At 39.0% G+C, this 7057-nt stretch overlaps 2 non-coding genes across 2 annotated transcripts; one reads left to right on the top strand and one right to left on the bottom strand.

The window, feature by feature from the left end:
* The first annotated feature begins 5626 nt into the window (after positions 1–5626).
* Positions 5627–5742, top strand: LOC122260183 (U5 spliceosomal RNA). Its single transcript, XR_015192415.1, has one exon. It is a non-coding gene; the product is annotated as a U5 spliceosomal RNA (small nuclear RNA).
* Positions 5743–6186: 444 nt separating this feature from the next.
* On the bottom strand, positions 6187–6349 carry LOC122242403 (U1 spliceosomal RNA). The gene has a single exon (XR_006222284.2). It is a non-coding gene; the product is annotated as a U1 spliceosomal RNA (small nuclear RNA).
* Between the last annotated feature and the right edge of the window lie 708 nt (positions 6350–7057).

Consider the following 7057-nt stretch of genomic DNA (forward strand, 5'->3'; position numbering starts at 1 on the left):
AGAGGTAGATATGAATTCTAGAAAAGGGGAAACTATGTAAAAGAGGTAAGGACGAGGAAAGCGGTAAAAGGGAAGATAGCAATAAAAGTTCTGGCCAATGAAAAGGAATAAGGAAGGAGTACGAGGAAAAGAAAACGAGGGCAAGTGAACAGAAACGAGTAAAGAAAGCGAGGGAATAGATAGAGAGCAAAGGTGTAGGGAAGAGAAAATGAGGGGCATAAAAGACAAGGCTAGGGAAGGCATATAGGTATAAGCTGGAGTGGAAAAGAGGTAGATATGAATGCTAGAAAAGGGGAAACTATGAAAAAGAGGTAAGGACGAGGAAAGCGGTAAAAGGGGAGACTAAGGAATAAGGGCAAGAATCAGGAAAGGTGGGTGGGTAGCAGGTCGGAGACCTCACACTCTCATCGTGGTTGAATTCTATCTGGATACTTTCGAGGGACTCACCAATCACACTGTAAAATTAATTCTATGAATTATCATCATACATTCAATACCCAATATTCTCTCGCCAACTACTTGTCGACAAATGTTTACTCTAATGAGCCACTGCCTCGACACGTAATGTCACACACGCGTTGCGTCATCGGCATTAGAGTGGTTGTTAATCAAATTGAATGCATGCAATTATAACCGGTCTAATATTTTCAAATTTATTTCACCACCATAAACAAAAGTGGATAACAAGTTCTCTGAACAAGGGATGGATCCAGGTTAAATTAGGTTATCTTGGCCGTTGGGTTAAGATTTGGAAACAAAAAAACGAACACAGCGAAAAAAAAGAGGTAAACAGCACGACCTGTTCTGAAAACGGAGGTCCAGAAATTCTATAGACGTAAATATAGCAGGAAAAAGTGCATTCAAAATTCCCAACAAAAATTGCTTCTGTGCACACGATAAACCACGCGGTTAAACTGTAAAGTAGCCACACATTTTGTACCTTTATTTTACAATAGATAAAAATAAATGTGCTAGCATTTTCTCAATTTACTAAACTATAAACACTAATCTTTATAATCATTATTTCAAGGCTGGTTGAATTCATAAAAAAAAAATCCTTCAGGATATGCCAGATTTGCGGAGCAGATGCTACGCCGGGTTTATATGCACTAAGGCAAGCCCGCTTGTGTAAGCGTGAGATAATGTGCCAACGAGTGTTGGCTCGATCTGAGCTTGAACCTTACCTAACGTGTTCTCTACGCATGTCAGTGACCGCTGGGCAGTGAGGAAACTCACGAGCTTGGAAGGGGCTCGATTTGCCGACCACGGGGATGTTAAGTCGACGCAGACTATCAGCAGGTGTAACATCACCCTGCTTAGACTGCACACCAGGAATGACGGCTATGTGGTCCAAGTTGAAAATGAGAACGACGTCAGCCGCTTCTTTGAGGACGGCACGAAAACCGCACTGGTCAACAAAGGCTGCCACCCAATACTTTCACCCGATAAGAGAGCGAAGCACACCCTCGTTCTGAAAAAAAACATAGACACCAGAATCATTGAGAGAGAACCCACTGAAATAGCTCGAGAGATCGAGAGGACAACACCTCATTGCAAGGTAGATGAAGTCTACATCATGCAAAAACACAACTTTCTTAAGGTGCGCCTCAAGAGCATTAGCAGCGCAAATTCCATCAAGTAGAAGGGTCTACGCATGTTTGCGTTCTCAGTGACCCCTAAAAAGATAAAGTTCGAGAGATACACTGCCATTAACCAGTGTATGTAATGCTATTCATATGAGCACAAAAGCAAATGCCCGAAGAAATCAACGAAATTCTGCTCTGAGTGTGGTGAACAAGGACACATATACAAAGACTGTACTAACGAGTACAAAAAATGCCTTAGCTGTGGAGGAGACTACAGGACACTCGCTAACAGCTGCCCTGAGAGGAGATGAGTATTGAAGGAGGCAGAAACTAGGAAAGCAGAAAAGGCAAGAGCCATTGAAAATAAAACCTACAATGAAGTTGCTAAACAGGCAGTTAACCAGACAATGGCGGCCACAAAAAAAAAAAAAAACATTCATTGACCACCTAAAACAAGCGACACCTAAAATCTCGCAACCAATATTACAATTGCCTAACGACACCTCATTGGAAATTCTTACAGTCCTCATAAACGCCCATCTAACATGCTTAAAGAACCCGAACAGTGTCTTCAACGAAGTGCCAACTGGGGTCTCAAAAGGGCTGCCCTCCCATGTACAGGCCATAGAGAAAAATGACAGGGGGAAATATAGAAGTAAATGCCAACCTAATCGAGGAACACAAAAACCTGAAAAAAATAAGGAATGGATATGTTGAATCCCGAGACAAGCCAGAGGACAAGAGAGAAAAGACATAATGACCAGATTAACATTTCTCCAGCACAATGTTCTTCATTGGAGTAAAGAAAGGTCAAGGGAACTCTGCAACTCCTATAAAGATATAGACCCAGATCTGATATTAATAAATAGCCATGGAAGAACACTGGCAGAAGGCATCAAGATATACCCTTACTCCATGTACATCAGCAATGCATCGGGAGAGCATAACGATGGTGTAGCAATCGCTATAAAACTTAACATCAAGCATAAAATGCTAGATGACTTTCAGTCAGAAACTCTAGCCGTGAAAATTGAAACAGAAGGCAAAATCATTATTGCAACAATGTACCTTCTTCCCAGAAGACCGTTCCTACCTAATGCTGACATGATGCGACTTTTAAGATCTGATACGCCAGTTTATCTCATAGGTGACCTCAATGCCAGACACTGACATCTTGGTCACAGTAACAACAACCAGATTAGAATCAGCCTGGCAAATTACATCAACCATGGACAGGCTATAATACTGGGACCTCAATTCCCAACGTATATTACAGGGACTTCAGCAACTACACCTGATCTTGTCATCAGCAACAAACACGGTCACCTAAATACCTACATAAAACAAGGCCCCCTCACAACCAGTGACCACATTCTCATAGTTGCAATCATCTCAACCTCAACTATAATGATACCCTCTACTCCAAGACCACATTACAAAAAAGCAGACTGGAACAAGTACAAAGAAGTTCTCTCTCGGTCCTCCAATGCAGAATTAGACAACCAAACATATTTGCACCTGGACACAGAAACAAATAGCTGGCTTCAAGAGATCATAAGTGCCAAAGAGAATGCATACCTACAAAATGTTACACAACAATCAGGCAAGGAAAATGACAATACCCAAATGAAATACCTCTATGATGCAAACAATGTGAAAGTATATGACAAGGAGGGCATTGAACGATTACAAAACTCATTCTGGGGGAAGACTTTCAAAATTTCCGATGAAGAAAACGCAGAATTTGATTAGCTGCATGAAAACATAACCATGAGAGATAACCAACAGATATATTCAATGCCAGTCTAGCCTCGGGATATTTTCCCAAAGCTTTCAAAGAGGCCACAATTATATCAATACCCAAACCGGGTAAACCTCCGAACAGGGCGGTAAACTTCCGGCCGATCTCCTTGCCAGAGATCCCTGGAAAACTGTTCGAACGAGTCATCAACAACAGACTAACCAAATATCTCGAAGAGCAAAGGATCCTCAATGATTCAGAAAGGGGAAAGGCACAGCCACCGCCATAGCAATAGCCTACGAATCCATTGCAAATGCTCTGGCAAAAAAGGAACAGTGCAATTTCATTCTATGAGACGTGTCAAAAGCTTTTGACAAGGTCTGGCACAACGGACTGCGGCACAAAATCATAGACATCCAAATGCCTAACCCTATCACCAAACTAATCAGCAGCTTCCTACAGGATAGGAAAGCCAGAATAAGATTCCAAGGCCAACTCGGAAACCCTATTGACATACAAAGTGGCGTTCCTCAAGGCAGCGTACTGTCTCCAACTCTTTACATCCTCTATACCTTAAATCTACCACCTCCAACAAATCACCATACATACATAACATACGCGGATGACATATCTCAAATAGTGACCCACCCATCAAAATAAAAAATCACTATGACACTAGAGACACACCGGGTAATAGCATCTATCAACAGGTATGAAAAAAATTGAAAAATAAAAACAAACAGCAATAAATTCCAAATGATATCAGCTGCTAGATTGACACCACTGCCAATCACCATAAACAACAGAGAGATCCCATTTACCCAATCAGGGAAACTATTGGGACTAACAATAACAAATAGAGGCATAACAACTCACGTGACAGAAAAAGTAAGAATGGCTAGCATCCAATTGGGAAAATGCAAGAGATTCTCCAACTGCTCTCAGCAAGTCAAGCTCCATCTCTACAAAGCCTTAATTAGGCCTATTTTGGAATATCCGCCAGTTCCACTCAATACCATATCTTATAGCCTAATGCAAAAACTACAGACTATGCAAAACGGAGCTCTCATATGGGTCGCAGGCTGCCGATATCCTAATATCCCATCATCAAGATCACTCCATAACACATACAATATAGTTCCTATGAATATGAGAATACACAATCTTGCCAAAAGAGTTTGGGAAAGACTAGAGATGTGGGAAGACCCTAATTTTCTACAAATAATGAATAACAATCTCACTAATGAGAACCACACCTGGTTCCCCCGCAGTATACCACTCACCTTAATTGAACCTGAGCCAATCTATCGCAGAAGAAGACAAGCTCGTCTGCCTGCAGATCGACTAAACAACCCTGACGATCCAGACTAATCACGGAATATTCTGGAAAGAAATAAAATATTAGCGAAAATACAATGCTTACGAAGAGCTAGTTCAGACTGTGCGAGTGTATGATTGAAATCTTACGAGACTTCAACCATACAACGCACATCCGGGACTGACTCGACAGAGCATGGTCGTAAAGTAGAAAAAAGGGCGTCTCTTCTCCATTCATAACTCTTCTTGGGGTTCAAGATATACGTGGGGGAGAGGCACCTCATATGCCAATGGCACTGCATCCCCAAACGGTGGTTGTGGTAACACTGTTGGAGGAAGCAGAGCATGGGCGTAAAAAAAAAAAAAAAACGATGGTGGTAAGACAAACAAGATTTTATTGTATTTAACTATGTAATAACTACATAAATAACAAATATTTAAACAAGGACTCTGGATGGCACTGGAAAAATAAGACGACAAAAGTCATACTTTACACCTCCTTAGTACACAAGAAGCGGAACAAGGTAACTTACGGGAAAGTCTGCACGAGAAACAAACAAAACCAACAGGCAAGAGGGAAAAACCCCTCAAACTCTTAACCCTATGACTTATACTTCGACTTCTTAGTTAGTTATTCTACCCCCCCCCCCTAACCTTCTCCCCCCCCCCATGGATCTAGTCCATGTCCTTTCTTGTATTCGTATTCGTAAATCGACGCCCAATCCACTGCGCTACCAGGCGGTTACAACTCCTTAAATGCATTAAGTTTTACCTAAACCCAATTTCGTGCGAAACTGTCATACATAAATTTAGAAGGGCTTGACTATTTGACGTACTTACTTCTTAATGTTATGGGTGCTAATCCTGAATAAATTAAATAAAAAAAACATTTGATTATCAAATACGTCTTTCTTACCCGTAAATGCACTACTCTACATGTCCTCCGTTTACCTTTCCTGGAATTACGGTTGCCATGTATGTTTAACTCTGGTTTCCCTTCAAAACGCATAAATCTTTCGCCTTTTACTAAAGATTTCCGTGGAGGGGAACAACTCAATGAGTCTTACTCAATTTTTATTTAACCCACTCATGTGGGTTCACGTATCCTTCAGTTTAAAATACCAACGAAATAGCACAACCTCCATACTAATAATAACACTTTCTTGTGCATCGGCTTTGATTCATACTGTTGTTGAAAATATTTTGTTTTTTAAATCCTCTATAAGAGGATCCCTTTCCGGATTCCTTCCACATAAGATATTGGAAAGCTAATATCCGCTAGCATACATTCACAGTAATTCAGGTCTGTATTGTGGTAGATATCTATTAAGCATTTATAATCTACTGGGTTGTTTTTTGTAAAAAAAAAAAAAAAAAAATGTATTGTAATCAAATGACAATAGATGTACCCCGGATGCTATTGGGAAGATTTCCCATTTTATGTATCAAATATTTTTCCCAGACATAATTAGAAACATAATCCTCAAATTATGAAGTCATTTAAACACCTATAACTACTTAAATATTTATTGTAAACTTTTTAGGGGGATAGCGCGAACGCAGTCCCCCACTACCAAAAATTGCACACTCGAGTTAACCACATTTGGGTTAATCGCAGGGGTCAGCCCCACCGGAGTGCAATGGTGAGCCTCGCCCTGGGAGAACCGCCTTCGTGATCACGGTGTCTCCTGTGCCAGGTAAGTATGCTTTCCAACGCCACGCGGCAACCCACGCTCACCCATACTGAAAACCTCACGCGCACTACGACTCTTTATACAAATTTTACATTACCATTTAGTTTGATGATAAAATTCTGAACTTTACTTAAAATCACATTACAATTTTCTTTATAAACAGAGTTTCCTATATTATTAATGGTGCTATTTAAAAAAATACAGACCATCACTTACGGAACATTGGGATATTTATAAAAATTAAAATAAAAACAAATATGTTATCGTACTCATAATATATATCTGCATACATTTTTATTAGTTTTGTTTTTGGAAACGATTAAATTTCAATAATAATTTGGGAATTGTAATTAGTTTCTGTGGAAATTTTACATAATGGGAAACGGATATTAGTGACATTTCAATTTAGCTCAATTACTATATATATTTTTTCCGTATACCAAAATAAAGGTTTTGTGACGGTTTATAGATATACATAATATATATATATATATATATATATATATATATATATATATATATATATATATACTTATATATATATTAATATTTATATAAATATATATATATATATATCATATATATAAAATATTATATATATATATATATATATAGATATATAATTTTTCCAAATATATATAAATATATATATATATATGTGTGTGTGTGTGTGTGTGTGTGGATTTAGAGATTTCAAGGTCAGTTGTAAAGAAATATCA

Source organism: Penaeus japonicus, unplaced genomic scaffold, assembly GCF_977035675.1.
Source record: "Penaeus japonicus unplaced genomic scaffold, GWHDUDI00000001_assembly GWHDUDI00000027, whole genome shotgun sequence".
Taxonomy (NCBI): Eukaryota; Metazoa; Arthropoda; class Malacostraca; order Decapoda; family Penaeidae; genus Penaeus; species Penaeus japonicus.